Source organism: Triticum urartu, chromosome 2 (genome assembly GCF_003073215.2).
Source record: "Triticum urartu cultivar G1812 chromosome 2, Tu2.1, whole genome shotgun sequence".
Taxonomy (NCBI): domain Eukaryota; kingdom Viridiplantae; phylum Streptophyta; class Magnoliopsida; order Poales; family Poaceae; genus Triticum; species Triticum urartu.
Window position 1 is genome coordinate 291,193,341 of NC_053023.1, and position 23,668 is coordinate 291,217,008.

Here is a 23,668-nt window from a genome sequence, read left to right on the forward strand (position 1 = left end):
GCTACTTTTTCAGCTTCTTGCCGTTCGGGAAGTTCTCCTATTTGAAGGAAAAATGACTATGTGTTGCGCCCAAGTTGGAGCTCGTGGCTCGACAACAAGGACTAAAGGCACCTCCTCGTTCGTGGGAGCGCTCCCTTCTACCTCAAGAACTTGTGGTTCTGCAGGAGGGTGCAGCTCACCAACCAAAATAGGGTTACCCCCACCAACCTCTCTGTCAGTGGCTTCTGGGAGTTTTGTCTGGAAATGCTCATCGGGATTCAGTTTTCTTCTTTTTCTGGCCATCGTTGAAGGGGATAATGATGGTTGAGTCAGATGGAGAACAAAAGTCCCCGGTTCCAGAGGGAGCTTTTGCGTAGCACACTTCGACAAATGGTCGGCGATGCCATTTTCTGCTTGTGGCACGTGCTCTGCTTGCAATCCATCAAAGTGCTCTTCCAACTTTCTCACTTCCTCCACATATGCCTCCATTAGCGGGCTCTGATAATCTTTGTTAACTTGCCTCACCACTAGTTGAGAATCTCCGCGAATGATCGGATTCTTGATTCCCAACTCCACCGCAATTCTGAGTCCGGCAAGAAGCCCCTCATACTCAACAGTGTTGTCCGTGGCCTTCTCCCAGGGAAAGTGCATTCGCACCGCATATTTGAGGTGCTCGCCGGTTGGTGTGATAAGAAGTATGCCCGCTCCGGCGCCCTGCAATGAGAAAGCACCATCAAAATACATGATCCACTCCTGAGGTGCTTCTTTGCCGGGGTGAACTGTCTCTGGTACTTCTTTGTCTGGAGTGGGTGCCCATTCTGCAATGAATTTTGCCAATGCCCTGCTCTGAATAGTTGAATTGCCTTCATACTTTAAGCCAAAGATTGACAATTCAAGTGCCCACTCGTCTGTTCTGCCTGTGGCTTCGGGTTCCTCAATATGCACTGCGGGTGACAACAGTGATGTCGTGGGCTTGGAAATAGTGCCGCAGTTTCCTCGAGGCCATGATAAGGCCAAACATCAGCTTTTGTACTCCAGTGTACCTTGACCTAGCCCCCTGCAATACAGAGCTGACAAAGTACACTGGCCGCTGCACCACTTTCTTCCTTGTCGCAGTTTTGGGATCGCCTTCGCTGGCTGGCTCCGCCTCCCTTTGGTCCGTGTCCAGTCCTGCCGCGACTGGTTCAGTTCCATCTCCAAAGGCTAGAGTTGATGCGGCTGCTTCCTCATCTACTTCTCATCGCACCACCAGCGCTGCACTAACCACTTGATTCGTCGAACCTAAATATATGAACAACGACTCTTGCGGTTTAGATGCGGCTAAGGTGGGAGCACAAGAAAGGTAGGCTTTTAGGTCTTGCAGTGTTGCTTCTGCTTCCGGGGTCCACTTTATCGGGCATGCCTTCTTCAGGATTTTGAAGAAAGGAAAGGCACGCTTGGCAGACTTGGAGATGAACCTACTTAGTGCGGCAACGCATCCAGTCAAATGCCTCACATCTTTAATAGTCTTGGGTTCCTGAATTTGCACAATTACGCTGATGTTTTCGGGGTTGTCCTCTATCCCCCACTGGGACACATATAAACCAAGGAGCTTGCCGGAGGGAACGCCAAACACACACTTCTCAGGGTTTAGCTTCAAATTGATCTTACGCAAGTCTGCAAAGGTCTCTTACAAATATTGAATGAGTGTTGATCTGTCCTTAGTCTTGGACACTACATAATCCATATATGCTTCTACATTCCTGTGTAGTTGGGGTTCAAAACCAATTTGCGCTGCCCTTGCAAAAGTGGATCCAGCGCTATTTAACCCAAAAGGCATCCGTACAAAGCAGTACGTGCCACATGGAGTTATGAACGCGGTCTTCTCTTCATCTTCCTTAGGCATAAATATCTGATGGTACCCAGAGTACGCATCCAAGAAGGATAGCAAATCACACACGAAAGTGGAATAAACAATCTGATCAATGCACTGCAGAGGAAAAGGATCATTTGCTCATGCCTTGTTTAAGTCCATGATATCAATGCAGAGCCTCCATTTCCCGTTTGCCTTGCGCACTACCACTAGAATCACTAACCAAGTCGGATGCAGTACCCTCTGACCAAACCCGCTGTTTCAAGTTTCTTGGTTTCCTCAGCAATAAACTGTTGTTGCTCTAGAGCTTGCTTTCTGAATTTCTGCTTGACGGGCCGAGCATGAGGACAGACAGCAAGGTGGTGGCCGATTACCTCCCTGGGAACACCGGGGATGTCAGATGGCTACCAAGCAAACACATCGACATTCGCCCGCAGGAAAGCAATGAGCGCGCTTTCCTATTTTTCATCAAGGGTGGCGCTGATGGCGAATGTACCGTCAGCACCATCTTGCCTTGTCAGGACCTTCTTTACTACAGGTGAAGCAACTTTGGGTTTCTTGCTAGTGGAACTCTCCGGCAGGACATCAACAGGCACAATGATGAGGGCACAACCTCGGACGCGCCGCTGATATGGCCCGATCTTTTACGATGCAAGAACCTTCTAGATCCACCGATAAAAAATACTCCCAATTGCACGAGTAGTACGCATAACTTCAAGTAGGGGTGACGGTGACCAACAGACAATTCCTTGACACACGAGGAACCTCCCACCATAGTAAAACTAACCAGCGCTCAACCCGTCGTTGACGACGGACCTCGAGCCAAGTGCAACTTTCACGCAGAAAATCCACACAAAGTAGATAACGACGACACCCAAAGAGAGTTGTTTAATAGTCGATACACATGTTGTCTAAACTAAAGAAACTAACCTAATACCCTTTTACATGGCCGACTCCTGGCCTTTTATATGGCACTTAGGCATGTTCGTATTCAAACTAGTTCAGGAGTCCTTGCATGATACGACCTCAACATACCAAAAAGATAAACGTCTTTCCTGCTATGATTAAAGAAAAAAATAAACTTTCTAAAATTGACTCATGTAGCTAGTACTTGACCACCAGAAAAGAGGTAACAATCCATGCCGCTAGAACTGCCAAGTTTGATTGCCTTCGGATCTCAACTTCTCCATGTTGGTTGACAAACTTAGAAAATCCTCCAATAAATAAAAATGAATATTGATATGATCCTGACATAACAGGAACTGGCAATGTACCAACCATGATCCATTTGCATGGCGTTCTAAACGTCGGGTTCACTTCCTGCGGAGCTACAAGTTGAATTGCAATTTCTCCATTAAAAGTAACGGGGGCCTCCATCAACTTGATCAGCATGCAATAATCAGAAGCACCCATGTTTTCTTCCTTCTAGTGTAGCACATGGGAAAGTGCCTAGTGTATTTGAACTGGCCTTCAACTTTAGCCCTTTCTTCTTATCACCTGCTAGTTTATGAACATGTGACATAGTAGCAGATGCAGAACTAGAGCTAGTGTCTAATGACATGACATCATCACTAGTATTCACATCATCCTGCCCCGCTTGAAACGAAGCCATCCTCGGCTTCATGGTAGGCTTAGGGAACTTATTGTTCATGAAAATAATAGCACCCTCCTCCACTTGAAGATAAAATGTCACTGTTTTCACATCCTTGTTGGACATCATCTTCTGCGACACTATCAAATCCAAAGAAGATCTAATTGATTTCTCATCCATCGGTTTCAATATCCTTTTCTTCCCCGCATGAATGAAAGTGTATGTATTAGTGATCCCAGAATGTTGTATATTGGTCATAATGCCATGGTCGTCCTAGTAATAAACCACATACATCCAGTGGCAAAACAATGCATTCCACCTCATCAACATACGGCCCAATCGAAAATCACACACACACCTTATGAGTTATTTTGAGCATGCCACAACTGTTCAACCAACCCACATGATGAGGATCTCTATATCTTCATGTGGACAACCCAAGTTTTTCCACCATCGTCCTACTGATTCCATTAGTGCGATTACCTCTGTCAATGATTAACTTGCATGACACACCCTTTATGTTGCATTGAGTCTAAAACAAACTATAACGCTAACTGATGTAGAGCATCCTACGATCATCCCCGTGGACCTACCATCGTCTCACGAAGTGCCAAGAGGACCTATGACACGAGCTAGAGCTAGAGCTCTCGAGACCAAGGCGACTTCTTTCCTTAGTGATGTGATATCACATATGATCCTCTTGAGACATGGCTACTACCTAAGTCCGGAATGTTGTGCATGATCAGGTACCAAGAGGACCCTCCCGAAGATGCACGTGAAGATGAACAAGTCCCCGAGTCCACTGATGAAGAGATCGAATGGAAGGAGCCAAGAACAGCCCCCAGGACCCGGACATCTGGCTCCTGGAGGTGTCACCTGCAGCAACGGACAAGCAGCCAAGTCTACACGGCCCGGACATCCGGCGACCATCCCAGACATCCGGCCCCGACCCAGAAATCTGGACACCCCCGATCCAGAAAGCAACAAGACCGAGCCCGCCAGCCCGGATATCTAGCCCCTCCAGCCCGGACATCTGGCCCCTCCATCCCGGACATCCGGCCTGTAGCCCGGACATCCGGCCACTCCCTGCCTGTGTGCAGTGCTTCTGGGTCGAGGCCCATGTACCCCTTCACCCCTTAGAGTATATGTACTTCCCCTCCACCTATGTTTTAGGGTTAGCAAAGGATTGGCTCATTTTGTGTGAGAGCTTTGCTCATCCACTTGGTTACCTTTTCCTTGGAGATCGCGCCTCCTCGGAGAAGATCCCCCAAGCGGATTCAAGACCCCTTCACGGGAAGAACTCAATACCTCCTCACGGAGAAGATCGTGCTACTTGTATCGTCCTTAGTTGACAGTGGATCATGTATCTCTTATGTGTTTGAGGATCTAGCATATGTGTGATCATTCTTGTTGGTTTTAGTGATTCTCTCGTGTTTCCCCTCGCGTTCTTCGTGATCTTCGCGGGATCCGCTCCTTTCGTGAAAGATCGGCCCCTAGGGTTTCCACCCTACATCATCTTGGTATCTAGAGACATGTTGATCACGATTTCGGAGCCTCCCCATTGTGTTTTCTAGCCTTCTGTTTGTTGATTTTGTCCCTAATTCGAAAATTCCCCACAAAAATAGCCCCCAAATATTTTAGTGATTTGTTGGTGTGATAAAGTTTTGTTGGATATGATCCATAGATTTCATGTGCTGCAGGTAGATCTAGCTTTCCCCCATATTTTCCCCAATTTCCATCCACAAATTACCCTGAATGTTGCCTTGATTTGCCACTTTCCTCGCGGAGTTCGTCCACAGATCCAAATCTCGGACATCCGGCTCAAACCCCTGGACAATCGCCCACCCCGGACATCCGGTAATCCAGCCCGGACATCCGGCCCCTGGTAGCATCACTTCCATCCACCGCCCCGTTTTCCATCCAAATTTCGTCAAATTTTGTTCCGGTGCCCACATACCACCACCACTTCCGCATAGCAGCCGCCATATACCACTTACACCACCATCGCTTACCACTACCAACTCCGACAATTTTGTCCTGTTTTGTCTTGAGAATTTGAGTTGCAGTTCCGTGTCCTATTGTGTTTCGGATCTTTAGGTACGGTTCAACATCAACATCACCGCCGCTCATCTTCACCACGGATTCGTCATCGGCAACAACCACTACACCATTTTGACACCATACCATATGCAAGCATCTGTAACCTCGTCTTGGTATAGTGATACATCATTCTTGCCATTGCATTGATAGCCATCATAGCCCAATTTTGCGTATCTTACCCATCGAGACTAGCCATTGAGTATTGCCGGCAACGTGACTTGTGCACATTAGTGATCATACTTCCCATAGCATACATACATATCATTGGTGCATATCTTGGTGTCATCTTTTGTGTTACAAAGTCGTCATCGCATACACAATTGCTATCCTGGTTAGTGAAGCATTGCATGAGAAAAGAGCTCAAACAACAAAAGAGCCAAACAAGCTTTTAAGCAAAAGGGAAAGATAAGCAAAGAGCTTTTAAGCAAGAACCATAGCATTATGCAAAATTAAGATTGTCATACTAGATCATCTTGGAACATATCATCGGAATACCATACATAGAGCATCGTTGTGATAGAAGCCGTTGCAGTTTTGCTTAGTAGGTTGTGCACAAGTCTTCGTATCCGCATATTGTGCAATCGTGCTAGCTGATGACCCACATAGGGGATCTATCGTAGTCCTTTCGATAAGTAAGAGTGTCGAACCCAACGAGGAGCGGAAGGAAATGATAAGCAGTTTTCAGTAAGGTATTCTTTGCAAGCATTGAAATTATCAGTAACAGATAGCTTTGTGATAAGGTAATTTGTAACGGGTAAAAATTAATAGAAGTAAATAAGGTGCAGCAAGATGGCCCAATCCTTTTTGAAGCAAAGGACAAGACAGGAAAAACTCTTATATAAAGGAAAACGCTCCCGAGGACACATGGGAATTATCGTCAAGCTAGTTTTCATCACGTTCATATGATTCGCATTCGGTACTTTGATAATTTGATATGTGGGTGGACCGGTGCTTGGGTACTGCCCTTCCTTGGACAAGCATCCCACTTATGATTAACCCCTATTGCAAGCATCCGCAACTACAAAATAAGTATTAAGGTAAACCTAACCATAGCATGAAACATATGGATCCAAATCAGCCCCTTACAAAGCAACTCAGAAACTAGGGTTTAAGCTTCTGTCACTCTAGCAACCCACCATCTACTTATTACTTCCCAATGCCTTACCCTAGGCCCAAACAATGGTGAAGTGTCATGTAGTCGATGTTCACATGACACCACTAGAGGAGAGACTACATACATCTCATCAAAATATCGAACGAAAACCAAATTCACATGACTACTTATAGCAAGACTTCTCTCATGTCCTCAGGTACAAACGTAACTACTCACAAATCATATTCATGTTCATAATCAGAGAGGTATTAATGTGCATAAAGGATCTGAACATATGATCTTCCACTGAATAAACCAACTAGCATCAACTACAAGGAGTAATCAACACTACTAGTAACCCACAGGTACCAATTTGAGGTTTTGAGACAAAGATTCGATACAAGAGATGAACTAGGGTTCGAGATGAGATGGTGCTGGTGAAGATGTTGATGGAGATTAACCCCCTCCCGATGAGAGGATCGATGGTGATGACGATGGTGATGATTTCCCCATCCCGGAGGGATGTTTCCCAGGCAGAACAGCTCCGCGAGAGCCCTATATTGGTTCTGCCAAGGTTCCGCCTTGTGGCGGCGGAGTTTCGTCCCGTGAGCTTCCTTATGATTTTTTCTCGGACGAAAGACTTCATATAGCAGAAGATGGGCACCAGAGGCCTGCCAGGCGGCCCACGAGATAGGGGGGCGCGCCCAGGGGGTAGGGCGCGCACCCCACCCTCGTGGCCAGGGTGTGGGCCCCCTCTGGTTAATTCTTTCGCCAATATTTTTTATATATTCCAAAACGTGCTCTCGTGAAGTTTCAGGACTTTTGGAGTTGTGCAGAATAGGTCTCTAATATTTGCTCCTTTTCCAGCCCAGAATTCCAGCTGCCGGCATTCTCCCTCTTCATGTAAACCTTGTAAAATAAGAGAGAATAGGCATAAGTATTGTTACATATGTGTAATAACAGCCCATAATGCAATAAATATCAATATAAGAGCATGATGAAAAATGGACGTATCAACTCCCTCAAGCGGAAGCCGATAACGAAAAATATGTCCACATGTTTAAAGATAGAGGTGTCGATAAAACAAAATACGGACATAAGGGCATCATGATCATTCTTATAACAACATATATATATATATATATATATATATTGTCATATGATTTTTTTATGCTAAAGTAACAATTCATTCACAATTTCAAGTATGAATCAGAAACTTCATTGAAAACTAACAAACTATAATCTCAGTCATTGAAGCAATTGCAATTTATCGTAACATCGAAAAGAGTCAATATAAGAGCTTTTCAGCAAGTCCACATACTCAACTATCATTTAGTCTATCACAATTGCTAACACTCACGCAATATTTATGGGTATGAAGTTTTAATCGGACACAGAGAAAGATAGGGGCTTATAGTTTTGCCTCCCAACCTTTTTCCTCAACGGTAAAGTCAACAATAATAATTCATGAAAACTCACATCCAATTAGCTATATATATCATGATCTTTCCAACACACAGTGCTTGCCGAAGGATAAAATGTAAAAAGGAAAGGTGTAGATCACCATGACTCTTGTATAAAGTATAAGACAAGGATAAACGATAGGCCCTTCGCAGAGGGAAGCAGAGGTTGTCATGTGCTTTTATGGTTGGATGCACGAAATCTTAATGCAAAAGAACGTCACTTTATATTGCCACTGTGATATGGACCATTATTATGCAGTCCATCGCTTTTATTTCTTCCACATCACAAATCGTATAAAGCTTATTTTCTCCACACTAATACATCATACATATTTAGAGAGCAATTTTTATTGCTTGCAACAATGACAACTTACTTGAAGGATCTTACTCAATCCATAGGTAGATATGGTGGACTATCATGGCAAAACTTTGTTTAAGGATATTTGGAAGCACAAGTAGTATCTCTACTTGGTGCAAAGAATTTGGCTAGCATGAGAGGGAAAGGCAAGCTCAACATGTTGGATGATCCATGACAATATAATTTATTTCGGATGTAAGAAAACATAACCCACTATGTTGTCTTCCTTGTCCAACATCAACTTTTTAGCATGTCATATTTTAATGAGTGCTCACAATCATAAAAGATGTCCAAGATAGTATATTTATATGTGAAAACCTCTCTTTCTTTATTACTTCCTATTAATTGCAACGATGACCAAAACTATGTTTGTCAATCTCAACAACTTTTATTCATCATACTCTTTATATGTGAAGTCATTACTCTCCATAAGATCCATATGAGCTCTTTATTTCTTTTTATTCTTTCTTTTATTCCCTCAAGATCATAGTAATATAATCAAAGACCTTGACTCGAAACTAATCTTTATTATATATAGGTCACGGACTCGATTACATAGAAGGATCATACTAAAAGTTTATTCTACTAGATCAAAATATAACCAAAAGGGTGGAACTAAGAAAAAATGGTAAAGACAGGAGTCTGATGGTGATACGATACCGGGGCACCTCCCCCAAGCTTGGCAGTTGCCAAGGGGAGTGCCCAACCCATATGTTTATATCTCTTTCCTCGGGGGTGTTGATGGTGGAGTTGTTGAAGATGTAGGCTTGTCGTCCATCTTCCAAGGCATAGGCTCACCATCGTAAAAGGATGATCGAGTCTCTGAGATCCTCAAATCTGCAGCCAAACTCATCCTCTTGAATCTATATTCATACTCACAGTTTTAGTTTGCAGGTCATAGATCTGGGCTTGGAGGCGCTCAATTTTCTCATGAAGCTTGAAGATGGCCTCCCCAATGTTCTTGGCATCCAGCTTGTGGTTGTTGGTGAACTCCGTGATCATTATATGATTGGCATCGATTCCACGTTCCACCATCTCTTTGCACTTGAAAACTTGTTGCTCCATTGCCTCGAGCCTTGTCTCCACGCTTCCGGTCCTCCTTAGTCCCTCAACATCGCGGATGTGCAGCAACCCCTCACGCATCTCAATAGTTTGAGGATGTTGCAGCACTTCTGCGAGGTAGGGGTTGATGACCTTCTTGAAGAACTTGTCCTTGGGGGCACTTGGAGACATCATGGTGATCTAGATCTGTCAGAAAAACAGCTCGAAATAAAAACAGAGGATATTTGCGTGGTTCGGTGATCAAAACCTTCAGGAGATTATATAATGAATTTTTACCAACCAAAAGAAGTATCTTGCAAGAAAACGGTGTCCGGAGAGCACACGAGGTGCCCACGAGGCAGGGGCACGCCCAAGGGGGTAGGGTGCGCCCTCCACCCTCGTGGAATCCTTGTGTCCTTCCCAGACTGCTTCTTATTTTCCTATTTTCTTAAATATTCTGAAACGGAGAAAAATTGCTATTAGAACTGTTTTGGAGTCGGTTTACTTACCGTACCACATACCTCTTCCTTTTCGGAGTCTGAAACGTTCTGGAAACTGTCCCTTATGTATTCCTCCTGGGTTACGGTTTCAATAACATTAGTTTCAACATTTATGGGATTACCTGAGATATAATGTTTGATTCTTTGACCGTTCACCACCCTCGGATTTGTGCCTTCGAAGTTGTTGATCTTTATGGCACCGGAACGATAGACCTCCTCGATAATGTAAGGACCTTCCCATTTAGAGAGGAGTTTCCCTGCAAAAAATCTTAAACGAGAGTTGTATAACAATACATGATCACCTACATTCAACTCACGTTTTTGTGTCCTTTTGGCATGCCATCTTTTAACCTTTTCTTTAAATAGTTTGGCATTCTCATAGGCCTGGGTTCTCCATTCATCAAGTGAGCTAATGTCAAAAGTCTCTTCTCACCGGCAAGTTTGAAGTCATAGTTGAGCTCTTTAATGGCCCAATATGCCTTATGTTCTAGTTCGAGAGGTAAGTGACAAGCTTTTCCATAAACCATTTTATATGGAGACATACCCATAGGATTTTTATATGCAATTCTATAGGCCCATAGTGCATCATCAAGTTTCTTTGACCAATTCTTTCTAGATCTATTAACAGTCTTTTGCAAAATTAATTTAAGCTCTCTATTACTCAATTCTACTTGACCACTAGACTGCGGGTGATACAGAGATGCAATTTTATGATTAACATCATACTTAGCAAGCATCTTACGAAAAGCACCATGAATAAAATGTGAACCACCATCAATCATTAAGTATCTAGGGACTCCAAACCTCGGAAAAATAACTTCTTTAAGCATCTTAATAGAGGTGTTATGATCAGCACTACTAGTTGGAATAGCTTCTACCCACTTAGTAACGTAATCAACAACAACTAAAATATGTGTATACCCATTACAGGAAGGAAACGGTCCCATATAATCAAAGCTCCAAACATCAAATGGTTCAAGAACAAGTGAATAATTCATAGGCATTTCTTGACGTCTACTAATATTACCAATTCTTTGACATTCATCACAAGACAAAACAAACTTACAGGCATCTTTGAAGAGAGTAGGCCAATAAAAACTGGATTGCAGTACCTTATGTGCAGTTCTATCTCCAGCATGGTGTCCTCCATAAGCCTCGGAGTGACACTTGCGTAGGATATGTTCCTGTTCATGCTCAGGTACACATCGTATAATAACACCATCTACTCCTTCTTTATAAAGGTGTGGGTCATCCCAGAAGTAATGTCTTAAATCATAGAAAAACTTTTTCTTTTGCTCGTATGTGAAACTAGGTGGTATAAATTTAGCAACAATGTAATTAGCATAATCAGCATACCATGGAGCAGTACGAGAAGCATTTATGACAGCTAGTTGTTCATCAGGAAAGCTATCATCAATCAGTAGTGGGTCATCAAGAACATTGCCTAACCTAGACAAGTTGTCTGCAACGGGGTTCTCACCTCCCTTTCTATCAATAATATGCAAATCAAATTCTTGTAGCAAGAGAACTCATCTAATAAGTCTAGGTTTAGCATCTTTCTTTTCCATAAGATATTTAATAGAAGCATGATCAGTGTGAACAGTTACTTTAGAATCAACAATATAAGGTCTGAACTTATCACAAGCAAATACAACTGCCAAAAATTCTTTTTCAGTAGTAGCATAATTTCTCTGGGCACTGTCTAGAGTTTTACTAGCATATTGGATAACATTTAATTTCTTATCAACTCTTTGTCCTAGAACAACACCTACAGCATAATCACTAGCATCACACATTATTTCAAATGGTAAATTCCAATCAGGAGGCTGAACAATGGGTGCAGAAATCAAGGCTTTCTTAAGTATTTCAAATGCATCTACACAATCATCATCAAAGACAAATGGAACATCTTTTTGTAAGAGATTAGTCAGAGGCCTAGAAATTTTTTAGAAGTCTTTAATGAACCTCCTATAAAAACCTGCATGACCAGGGAAACTTCTTATATCTTTAATTTCCTTAGGACACGGCATCTTTTCAATAGCATCAACTTTAGCTTTATCAACTTCAATACCTCTTTTAGAAATTTTATGCCCCAAGACAATACCTTCATTAACCATAAAGTGGTACTTCTCCCAATTCAAGACAAGATTAGTTTCTTCTCATCTCTGCAAAACTTGATCAAGGTTGCTTAAGCAATCATCAAAAGAAGTTCCATATATGGAGAAATCATCCATGAAAACCTCAACAATGTTTTCACAAAAGACAGAGAATATAGGAGTCATACATCTTTGAAAGGTAGCAGGTGCATTACATAAACCAAAAGGCATACGTCTATAAGCAAAGGTACCGAAAGTGCAAGTAAAAGTTGTCTTTTCTTGATCCTATTTTGACACAGGCATTTGAGAGAAACCAGAATAACCATCTAGAAAGCAAAATTTGTATGTTTGGATAATCTTTCTAGCATTTGATCAATAAAAGGTAAAGGGTAATGATCCTTTTTAGTAGCTTTTTTAATTTGCAGAAATCAATTACCATTCTATAACATGTAACAATTCTTTGTGGGATCAATTCATCTTTATCATTAGGAACAACAGTAATACCTCCCTTCTTAGGGACAGAGTGGACAAGACTTACCCACTGACTATCAGCAACGGGATAAATTATACCTGCCCCCAGAAGCTTTAATATTTCTTTTCTTACCACTTCTTTCATCTTAGGATTTAACCATCGTTGGTGATCAACAACCGGTTTCGCGTATTTCTCCCATTTTATTTTGTGCTGGAATAGAGTGGGACTAATGCCCTTAAGATCATCAAGAGTGTAAGCAATAGATGCATGGTGCTTCTTCAGAGTTTTCAATAATTTCTTTTCTTCATGCTCTGAAAGGTTAGCACTTATAATAACATGATACATCTTTTTCTCATCAAGATAAGCATATTTAAGAGTATCAGGTAATGGTTTAAGCTCAAACACGGGATCACCCTTGGGTGGAGGAGGATCCCCTAGGATTTCAACAGGCAAGTTGTGTTTCAAAATAGGTCCCTGTTTAAAGAATACCTCATCTATTTCCCTTCTTTCATTCATAAACATATCATTTTCATGGTCGAGCAAATATTGTTCTAAAGGATCATTAGGAGGCACGGAAATAGAAGCAAGACCAATAATTTCATATTTACTAGGCAATTCTTTATCATGGGGTTGTCTATGAAATTTAGCAAAATTAAACTCATGAGACATATCCCCCAAACCAATAGTAACAACATCCTTTTTGCAATCTATCCTAGCATTAATAGTATTCAAGAAGGGTCTACCAAATATAATGGGACAAAAGTTATCTTGTGGGGAACCAAGAACAAGAAAATCAGCAGGATATTTAACTTTCCCACACAAGACTTCAACATCTATAACAATCCCAACTGGTGAAATAGTGTCTCTATTGGCAAGCTTAATTGTAACATCAATTTCCTCTATCTCAGCAGGTGCGATATCATGCATAATTTCTTTGTATACAGAATGAGGCATTGCACTTGCACTAGCACCCATATCACATAAGCCATGATAGCAATGATCCCTTTTTAACAGAAATAACAGGCATGCCTACAACAGGTCTATGTTTATTTTTAGTATCGGGTCTAGCAATTCTAGCAGCTTCGCCATAGAAGTAAATAACATGCCCATCAATATTATCGGCCAAGATATCTTTAACAATAGCAATACTAGGTTCAACTTTAATTTTCTCAGAGGGTGTAGGTGTTCTAGTATTACTCTTACGAACCACAGTTGAAGCTTCAGCATGATCCTTTATTCTAACAGGGAAAGGTAGTTTCTCAATATAAGCGGTAGGAACAATAGGAACAACATTATAAGTGATAGTCTTTTCTTCAACTTTAATAGGCGCAACTACTTTTACTTCAACGGGAGGATTATATTTAAACCACTTCTCCTTAGGGAGATCAACATGATTAGCAAAGGATTCACAGAAAGAAGCTACTATATCGGAGTCAAGTCCATATTTAGTGCTAAATTCACAGAAAACATCGGTATCCATAAAAGATTTAACACAATCAAACTTGGCTGTTATACCTGACTCCATACCTTTGTCGAGATCCCAATCTTCAGAGTTGTGTTTAATTCTTTCCAATAAATCCCATTTGAATTCAATAGTCTTCATCATAAAAGATCCAGCACAAGAAGTATCGAGCATGGAGGGATTATTGAGAGAAAGCCGAGCATAAAATTTTGAATAATAATTTCTCTTGAGAGCTCATGATTGGGGCATGAATATAACATTGACTTAAGCCTCCCCCAAGCTTGAGCGATGATTTCTCCTTCATGAGGCCAAAAATTATATATATATATAGATATATATATATATATATATATATATATATATATATTTACGATCACGATGAACAAGATGCATAGCATAAAACTTCTGATGAAATTCAAGTTTCAGTCGGTTGAAGTTCCATGATCCCATATCATCACATAGCCTAAACCATGTCAATGCCTTTCCCTTGAAAGATAAAGGGAAGATCTTCTTCTTGATAACATCCTCGGGCACACCTGCAAGCCTAAATAATCCACAAACTTCATCCACATAGATTAGGTGCAAATCGAGATGTAATGTTCCATCACCTGTGAAAGGATTAGCTAGCAGTTTCTCTATCATACTCGAAGGAATTTCAAAGTAAACATTTTCAGTAGGTTCAGTAGGTTGAGGATAAACTCTTTGCTCTACTGGTCGGGGTGAAGATACCCCGTACAAGCCCCTCAAAGGGTTATGTTCCGTAGTAACAAGTGATAATAAATTTCAGTACCCTTTATAAATTTTTCCTTACCAAATTCCACCTATGAAAGGTGCTTCACTCCCCGGCAACGGTGCCAGAAAAGAGTCTTGATGACCCACAAGTATAGGGGATCTATTGTAGTCTTTTCGATAAGTAATAGTGTCGAACCCAACGAGGAGCAGAAGGAAATGATAAGCAGTTTTCAGTAAGGTATTCTCTGCAAGCACTGAAATTATTGGTAACAGATAGTTTTGTGATAAGGTAATTTGTAACAGGTAACAAGTAATAGAAGTAAATAAGGTGCAGCAAGATGGTCCAATACTTTTTGTAGCAAAGGACAAGCCTGGACAAACTCTTATATAAAGGAAAACGCTCCCGAGGACACATGGGAATTACCGTCAAGCTAGTTTTCATCGCGTTCATATGATTCGCGTTCGGTACCTTGATAATTTGATATGTGGGTGGACCGGTGCTTGGGTACTGCCCTTCCTTGGACAAGCATCCCACTTATGATTAACCCCTATTTCAAGCATCCGCAACTACAAAAGTAGTATTAAGGTAAACCTAACCATAGCATGAAACATATGGATCCAAATCAGCCCCTTACGAAGCAACTCATAAACTAGGGTTTAAGCTTCTGTCACTCTAGCAACCCATCATCTACTTATTACTTCCCAATGCCTTCCCCAAGGCCCAAAAAATGGTGAAGTGTCATGTAGTCGATGTTCACATGACACCACTAGAGGAGAGACAACATACATCTCATCAAAATATCGAACGAATACCAAATTCACATGACTACTTATAGCAAGACTTCTCCCATGTCCCCAGGAACAAACATAACTACTCACAAATAATATTCATGTTCATAATCAGATAGGTATTAATATGCATAAAGGATCTGAACATATGATCTTCCACCGAATAAACCAACTAGCATCAACTACAAGGAGTAATCAACACTACTAGCAACCCATAGGTACCAATCTGAGGTTTTGAGACAAAGATTCGATACAAGAGATGAACTAGGGTTTGAGATGAGATGGTGCTAGTGAAGATGTTGATGGAGATTGACCCCCTCCTGATGGTGATGATGATGGTGATAATTTCCCCCTCCCGGAGGGATGTTTCCCCGGTAGAACAGCTCTGCCGGAGCCCTAGATTGGTTCCACCTCGTGGTGGAGGAGTTTCGTCCCGTGAGCTTCCTTATGTTTTTTTCTCAGACAAAATACTTCATATAGTAGAAGATGGGCACCAGAGGCCTGCCAGGGGGCCCACGAGACAGGGGGCTCTCCTAGGGGGTAGGGCTCTCCCCCCACCCTCGTGGCCAGGGTGTGGGCCCCATCTAGTTAATTCTTTCGCCGGTATTTTTTATATATTCAAAAACATGTTGTAGCGAATAGGTCTTCAATATTCCAAAGAAGTTTCAAGACTTTTCGAGTTGTGCAGAATAGGTCTCCAATATTTGCTCCTTTTCGAGCTGTAGCGACCCGACCTCAAATGGTCAAGTCTTTGTGCTTCAGTGTCATCCCTGGATCGGTAATGCTGACACACACAGTACTCGAGGATTTATAACAGAGTAGCAATCACACACTTATTACATTGAATGTCTCAAAAGAGAACTTATTACAATAAATATCGCTTAAGGCCATCTAATACGATAACAGCGGAAGGCTTGGAAGACAAAGTAAGTCCATCAACTCCAACGGCATAGCTGAGCTGCATGGCAACGACCTAACGAACCGTACTCCTCGTCTGAAAAGTCTGCAACATAATACGTTGCAGCCCAAAAACGGGTCAGCACATGGAATATGTTGTCAAAGTAACACAGTAGAGCAAGAACAGAATAATGCTATCACTACATGCATATTTGGCTGGTGGAAAGCTCTATGGTTATAGTTTTGCGAAAAGCCAATTTTTCACTACAACAAAGGAATAAATTTTATTTAACTATCATGGTAGTTGAAACATCATTAAGAAGGTTCCTCCAACTCAATCCCAATTAAAGTAGTTAACAACCCAACAATATTATTTTAGAGTGATGACATACTTATGATACTCCAGGTACTAGATACTCAAAATTTCCATAACCGGGGACACGGCTAACCATGATTAGTTTATACACTCTTTAGAGGTTTGTGCACTTTTCCCCACAAGACCCGATCTCCTCCGTTGGATTTCTCGCACTACATGGTGTTTGAGAAACGGATGACCGAGACACAGTATTTCAGAAGCATTAACCCCTTACTCCGGGAAGACCATACCAACCTACATCCCTCTACCTGCTGATCCACCTCTTCGGGAGCTTCACGCAACTTACTCAACTATGCTAGAGCACATAATAGCTTGTGGCTGTAGACGGAAGTTTCTAGCATGAAAATATCTCAGTTCCCTTTGAGCCTGGGTGGCGGACCATAGGATTATCACACGGGTACTCCGAGACATCCTAGGAAAACACTGGATTCCCCAGGTGCCCAACAAACAGTCCACCCAGATGTGTATTCAAGTTGCCACCTTAAGTTGAACCATTAATTAACAAACTCACATCTGTCATGGATTTCACTCACCCAAACCACGTCTATGAGCATAGCATAGCAATATAAGCAACGCATAGAAGTAACTCCCAAGGGTTTGGTAATAACAGGGAAATAGGTTCTACCTCATCAACTACTTCCCAACCCACATGTTAATCACATCCTAATCATGCAATGTTTGAGGATTGGAACTAATGCGTAAAAACTGGGTGATAAAGGGGTGTGATCAAAGTGTTACTTGCCATCCGCAAAACCTAGAGACTCGTAGTAGCACGCTTCGCACTCTGGATGTTCTATCGCAAACAAAAAATAACATACATAAGCAAACAAGCAAATAAACACGGGTAAATCTCAAATAAAAAGATCTAACCAGAAAGTTCAACTTAAGAACTTCGGTTTGCGAAAAGAATCAAATCAAACGGAGCTACGAAACTCAAACTGCGAAAGAAACAAGCTTTGTTTACTAATCTGGACCTAGGTCAAATTTTACAGTAGCAAAAGCTTGTTCAAGTTGGTTAAACGGAAATAGAGTTTTGAGAAGAATATCTAGGCACTTGAATCGCCTGATTCCAACAAATGAGCGAAAAGATAAACTAAAACAAAAAACGGATCAGAAATCGCAATTGAAAATAATCGCGGAAAATCCGAGAAAAAGAAAACTGACGAACAGGCTAACGAACGAGCGTTCGTTGTCTGCGGCTAACGGGTTAACTCCGTTTGTTAAAACAAACATACGAACGATCTTCCGCAATGTAACTAAACCGAAAAAAACCGACGAACCGATCTATCCAAAAAACTAGGGTTTCTAAAAAAACCGAACCGGGTTTTAAAAAAACCGAATGGCGCTACCTCCGGCGAGGTCCGGTGCGGTGGGCGGCTCCGGCGAGGGGTGGGGCAGCGTGGGGCGGCAGCGGCGTGGGGAAGCGGCAGCGGCGATGCGCGCAGTCTCCTGCTCGGAGACGGCGGCGCGGGGAGCGGGCCGGCTCGGCTGGGCTTCGGCCCTGTCGGTCACTGCGCACTTTTTTTAAAATAATTCCGCCGAAACTAAAAAATCCTAGAAAATAAAATAAAAATCTAAAAATGCCAAAAAAAAATTTCATTGTATAAATAAAATATTTAGAACAAGGTGAACATTTTCTTGACCCTAGAATGCAACTTTGAAAAATGTGCAATTTTCTAATTCAAATAAAATAGCAATAAACTCCGGATAAAATCAAATATTTGATTTTAATACTTTTCCTCCAATATTTCATTTATTTTGGAGAAGTCATATTATCTCCTCTCATATATTTTAACATGAAATATTTTCGGAGAGAAAAATAATTAAAACCAAAAATCCTCGTTTTGATATTCGGGAAAACCCAAATATGAAAATTGGGAAATCCCCAACTCTCTCCGAGGGTCCTTGAGTTGCTTATGATTTCGAGGATCGCGAAATGAAATGCAATAAAATATGATATGCATGGATGATCTATGTATAACATTCCAAATGGAAAATTTGGGATGTTACAAACCTACCCCCTTAAGATGAATCTCGCCCACGAGATTCGGGTTGGCTAGAGAATAGGTGTGGGTGGTCTTTGCGAAGATCATCCTCTTGTTCCCTGGTGGCTTCATCCTCGGTATGGTGACTCCACTGAACTTTGCAAAACTTGATAACCTTGCTGCGGGTGACTCGGCTCGCAAATCCGAGAATCCTGACTGGCTTCTCCTCATAGGTCAAATCACTGTCCAACTGAATCGCCTCCAAGGGTACTGTATCTCTTAACGGTATATCGGCCATCTCAGCATGACACTTCTTCAACTGTGAAACATGAAATACATCATGAACTCCTGACAGTCCTTTAGGTAGCTCCAACTTGTAGGCAACTTCTCCCATACGTTCTAAAATTCTATAAGGTCCTACAAATCTCGGGGCTAACTTTCCCTTAACTCCAAAACGTTTCACTCGTCCCAGGGGTGACACTCGCAGATATGCTCTATCTCCAATTTCATAGGTTATTTCTTTGCGTTTCGAATCTGCATAACTCTTCTGCCTGGACTGAGCTATCTTCAGTCTATCTCTAATCAACTTAACATTCTCTTCAGACTCCTTGATCAGATCTGGTCCAAACAACTGTATGTCTCCGACTTCATCCCACATCAACGGTGTTCTGCACCTTCGTCCATACAGGGCTTCGAACGATGCCATTTTCAAACTGGATTGGTAGCTGTTGTTGTATGAGAACTCCGCGTAGGGCAAATTATCATCCCAGCTAGATCCATAATCTAGCGCACAGGCTCTCAACATATCCTCCAGTATCTGGTTGACTCTCTTGGTCTGTCCATCGGTCTGTGGGTGAAATGCTGTACTGAACTCCAACCTTGTCCCCAAAGTTTGGTGCAGCTGATGCCAAAACTTTGAAGTAAACTGTGTCCCTCTATCTGATACGATGGTCCTCGGAACTGTAACATCCCAAAATTCTAAATTTTTGAATGTTATAATAAATAGATAGATTTGATTGATTGTCTGAAAGTGAGTGAATTCGAAACTTTTTGAAAGTTAAATGAGAGGGAATAAAAGGACTTTCCCAAACTTTCATATTTGCTTTTTGATCTCCATGAATTCAAATTCTTTTCAAATACAAAACCCTTGAGCGAAGATGATATGACTTCTTCCATTTAAATTAAATGAAAGGGTATTTGAAAATAATTGAATTTCATTTGGAAATATTTCAATTCATAAACTTCATGCAGCTCAATGACTTTCATGAGAGAAGATAAATTGACTTCTTCAAATTATATGAAATATGAGTTGGGAGTTTCAAAGAATTAAATTCAAAGTTCTTTTGAATTTATTTTCAATTTGGAGTTATTTGAATTTTATTCAAATTATTTTTCTCCAAAAATAAAATATATGGAAATTAGGGTAACATGATTCCCTACAACAGAAAATTGGAGAGAAATAAATTTGAAATCATTTTGATATTTTTAAAATGATTTTTATTGGATTTTATTAGGCCAGTAGCACTCTTTGAATTATCTAAATTTGTCCGAATTTTATTTAATGCTAGGAAAATGTTCATCTTGTAGAAAATCTTTTTCTGCAAATTTTGGTATATTATATGACTATATAAATTTTTATTTATTTTGATTTTATTATTTTATTTGTCTGGAAATGTTTTTTTTAAACCCTCCGTCGCCGAACTAGGCCAGCCCAGCCAACCGGCCAGGCCAAGGCCCAGCGCGCCATCGCCTCCGTCCCCGACCGGGAGTCCTCCCAAGTCCGCCGCCGCGCCATGCTCGCCGTGCGCCGCCCGGCCTCCTTCTGTCCCCTCGCCCAAGCCTCGCCCCCTCCTATATATAGCCAGGCCCCGGGCCCGTTTCTCTCCTCCTCCCCTCGATCGCCGCGCCCCGCCGTATCGCGCCGCCTCGCCGGATTTCGCCGCCGCCGCTGCACGCTCTGCCGCCCCATGCCGCGCGCCGCCACCGATGCTGCTTCCCCGCTGCTGCTGCCGGCTTGCTGCTCCGCCCCGCGCCGCTCATCGCCGTTGCCCGCGCTGCCACCCCAGCTCACTGTCGATCTACCGCCCCTCGCCGGACTCCAACCGCCGTGGAAAAACCACCGCCGGCGTCGAACCCGCTGTGAACCGGTAATAATTCCGCCCAGTTCGCCAGTTTATTTTTAGGGTTTCGGTTTTCGTTTTAAAACCCAGGTTAGTTTTTTTTGTTAGATCTATTTTAAAGAACATTCTCTGTTTAGAACTAGTTAGCGAACGTTCGTTATTTAGTCTTTTCTTTTTCTGTTAATTTCCGGCCAGGGACTCATCTATGAAGGCCCTAAACTTCAAACGATCATTACTTTTCAACCGTTTGTCCAAATCCAACGAAACCAACGCTCACGCCTTCGTTATGATCCCCTCTATCCAGTAATCCAACTCAAACTTGTTTTTGAAAAGTTTAAAATTTTAATTAGATCAGATTTGAATTCAAACTTCGTTTGATCATAACTTGAGTTTCGTAACTCCGATTTAGTTGATTCTTTTTGCAAATAGAAGCTCTTGACCTAAACTTTCTGATAAGGCCAAATTCACTCAATTTTGGTACTGTTAGAAATTTTTTTATGTTGCAAGAGTTATTTGCTTGGTTTTGACGTTCTCCGAATTGTTTTCTTTGTTCTCTCCGATCTTTTGAGTGATTGCTTATGTGTGGTTACTATTGCTTGCTTACGATAGATTGACCGGAGTGTGACGAGTAGAACTATCAAGAGTTATGAGTGTGAATCATCTTCGTCTACATTGCAGGCAAGTTCACACTTTGATCATATCCCCTTTCATACCCAGTTTTGTTGCATTAGATCAATCCTCAAACATTGCATGACTAGGATCTAATTAAATTGTGGGATGGGAAGTAGTTGAGGTAGTACCTATTACCTGCTTATTATCAAACCCTTGGGAGTTACTTTTACGTTATGCTTACACTGCCATGCTATGCTCGTAGACGTGGATTGGGTTTTTAAGAGTATTCATGACAGATGTGAGATTGCTAATTAATGGTTTACTTAAGGTGGCAGCTTAAACACACATCTGGGTGGATTGAGGTACCTGGGTAGTCCAGGATTGCCTATCTAGGCACCTGGGTACACCAAGATTGCCTGTTTTTTTATGGACCACCACCCAGGCTCAAAGGGAGCATGAGATTTTTCATACTAGAAACTTCCGTGTGCAGCCACAAGCTATTATGGGCTCTAGCATAGTTGATTAAGTCATGCGAACTCTTACAGGGTAGACTAGTAGATGTAGGGGAAAGTAGGTGTAACGGTCTATCCATCATAAGGTGCTAGCGCTTCTAAAAGACTATGTCTCGGTCATCCGTCTTCTCAAACACCATGCAGTGCGAGAAACCAAATGGAGGCAATCGAGTCTTGTGGGGAAAAGTGCGCAAACCTCTGCAGAGTGTATAAACTAATCATGGTTAGCCGTGTCCCCGATTATGGACATCTTGCGTATCTAGTACCTGGATTATCATGTGAATCTCATCACGTTACTTTAAATGAATATTGTTGGGTTTTAATGATGATGCTTAATTGGGATTGAGAATGCTGTCAACCATTCTCAATGTTCAACAACCACCATGATAGTTAAATAAAATTTATTCCTTTGCAGTAGGGAAAAATTGGCTTTTCGCAAAAACCTTATAACCGTAGAGCTTTTCCACCAGCCATATATGCATGTAGTGATAGCCATTATTCATCATTGCTCTACAGTGTGAATTTGCGAGTACATTCAATGTACTGACCCTTTGTGGCTGCAACGTCTCATGTTGCAGGATTTCTTACGACGAGTAAGTGATACGTTACGGTTACGATTTCTACACTCAACTTTGCCGTTGGTGTTGATGGGAATCCACAACCTTGTTACTTCCGCTATTTGGATTGAGGTAATAGTATTTATGTTAATTATACATGTGATTTACCTCTGTTATAAATCCTCGAGTACTCTGTGTGTCAGCATATCGGTCCAGGGATGACACTTAAGCACAGAGACTTGATCCATTCGGGTCAGGTCGCTACAAGATGGTATCAGAGCACATGTTGACTGTAGGACGTGACCCTAGAAACTGGCAAGCCCATAGCAAAGATTTTTCTCTACAACTTTCCCTTTCAAAAAGATCTTTTACCTCTCTTCTCTTCTGAGCTTATTAAAAAATTCCCTTTAATGAGACCATACCCCTTTCCCCTTTTGACCACACGAAGATTTGATTGATGAGACCACTCCAAGAAGTACAAGGTATCGGACAACCACGACCACTACGGAATGAAGAGGATTTTACCATACATTATGATAATGGAAACTACAACTGTTGAAGACTCTGAAGACTAGGAGAATTTGAAGACTCTGAAGAATTTCCCGATTTGTATGACTAGGAAGGCTACCCTTATGGAACTTGGCAGACTACGGAAGTTTTCAATACCCGAGATCAAGGTGTATCGGAGAAAGACTGAAACAAGGAGCATGAGAACTCGAAGCTTTGTCAAAGAAAACCCTAAGGCAGGAGATATCAACTATGGAATGATAGCTCATGGGAATGACAAGAGCAGAAACACGGTTATCCGTGATGTCATCGCTCGCTGATGCTATTGTCATCGTGCTGAGTTAAGGATGCATTTCTTCAGAAAGGATTTGATGGAAGAAGGCTGATAGAGCACCCATTAGTAAGATGAAGTTTTAACCTTAGCCGGTGTATCACCAAGATCTGGAGTAGTACATCAAGAAGTTTAAGGTGGAACTCCAGGAAGCCGTATTAGACAAGGAAGCATTTCGTGAAGAACTCAGGACCCTGAAGATGAGAGTAGCCAAATTGGAGGAAACAGAACCTCGAGATACCT

General features: G+C 41.8%; 1 pseudogene; it reads right to left on the reverse strand.

Moving 5' to 3' along the window:
* Window positions 1–23,668, reverse strand: part of LOC125536308 — a 107,330-nt pseudogene that overhangs the window by 44,749 nt on the left and 38,913 nt on the right.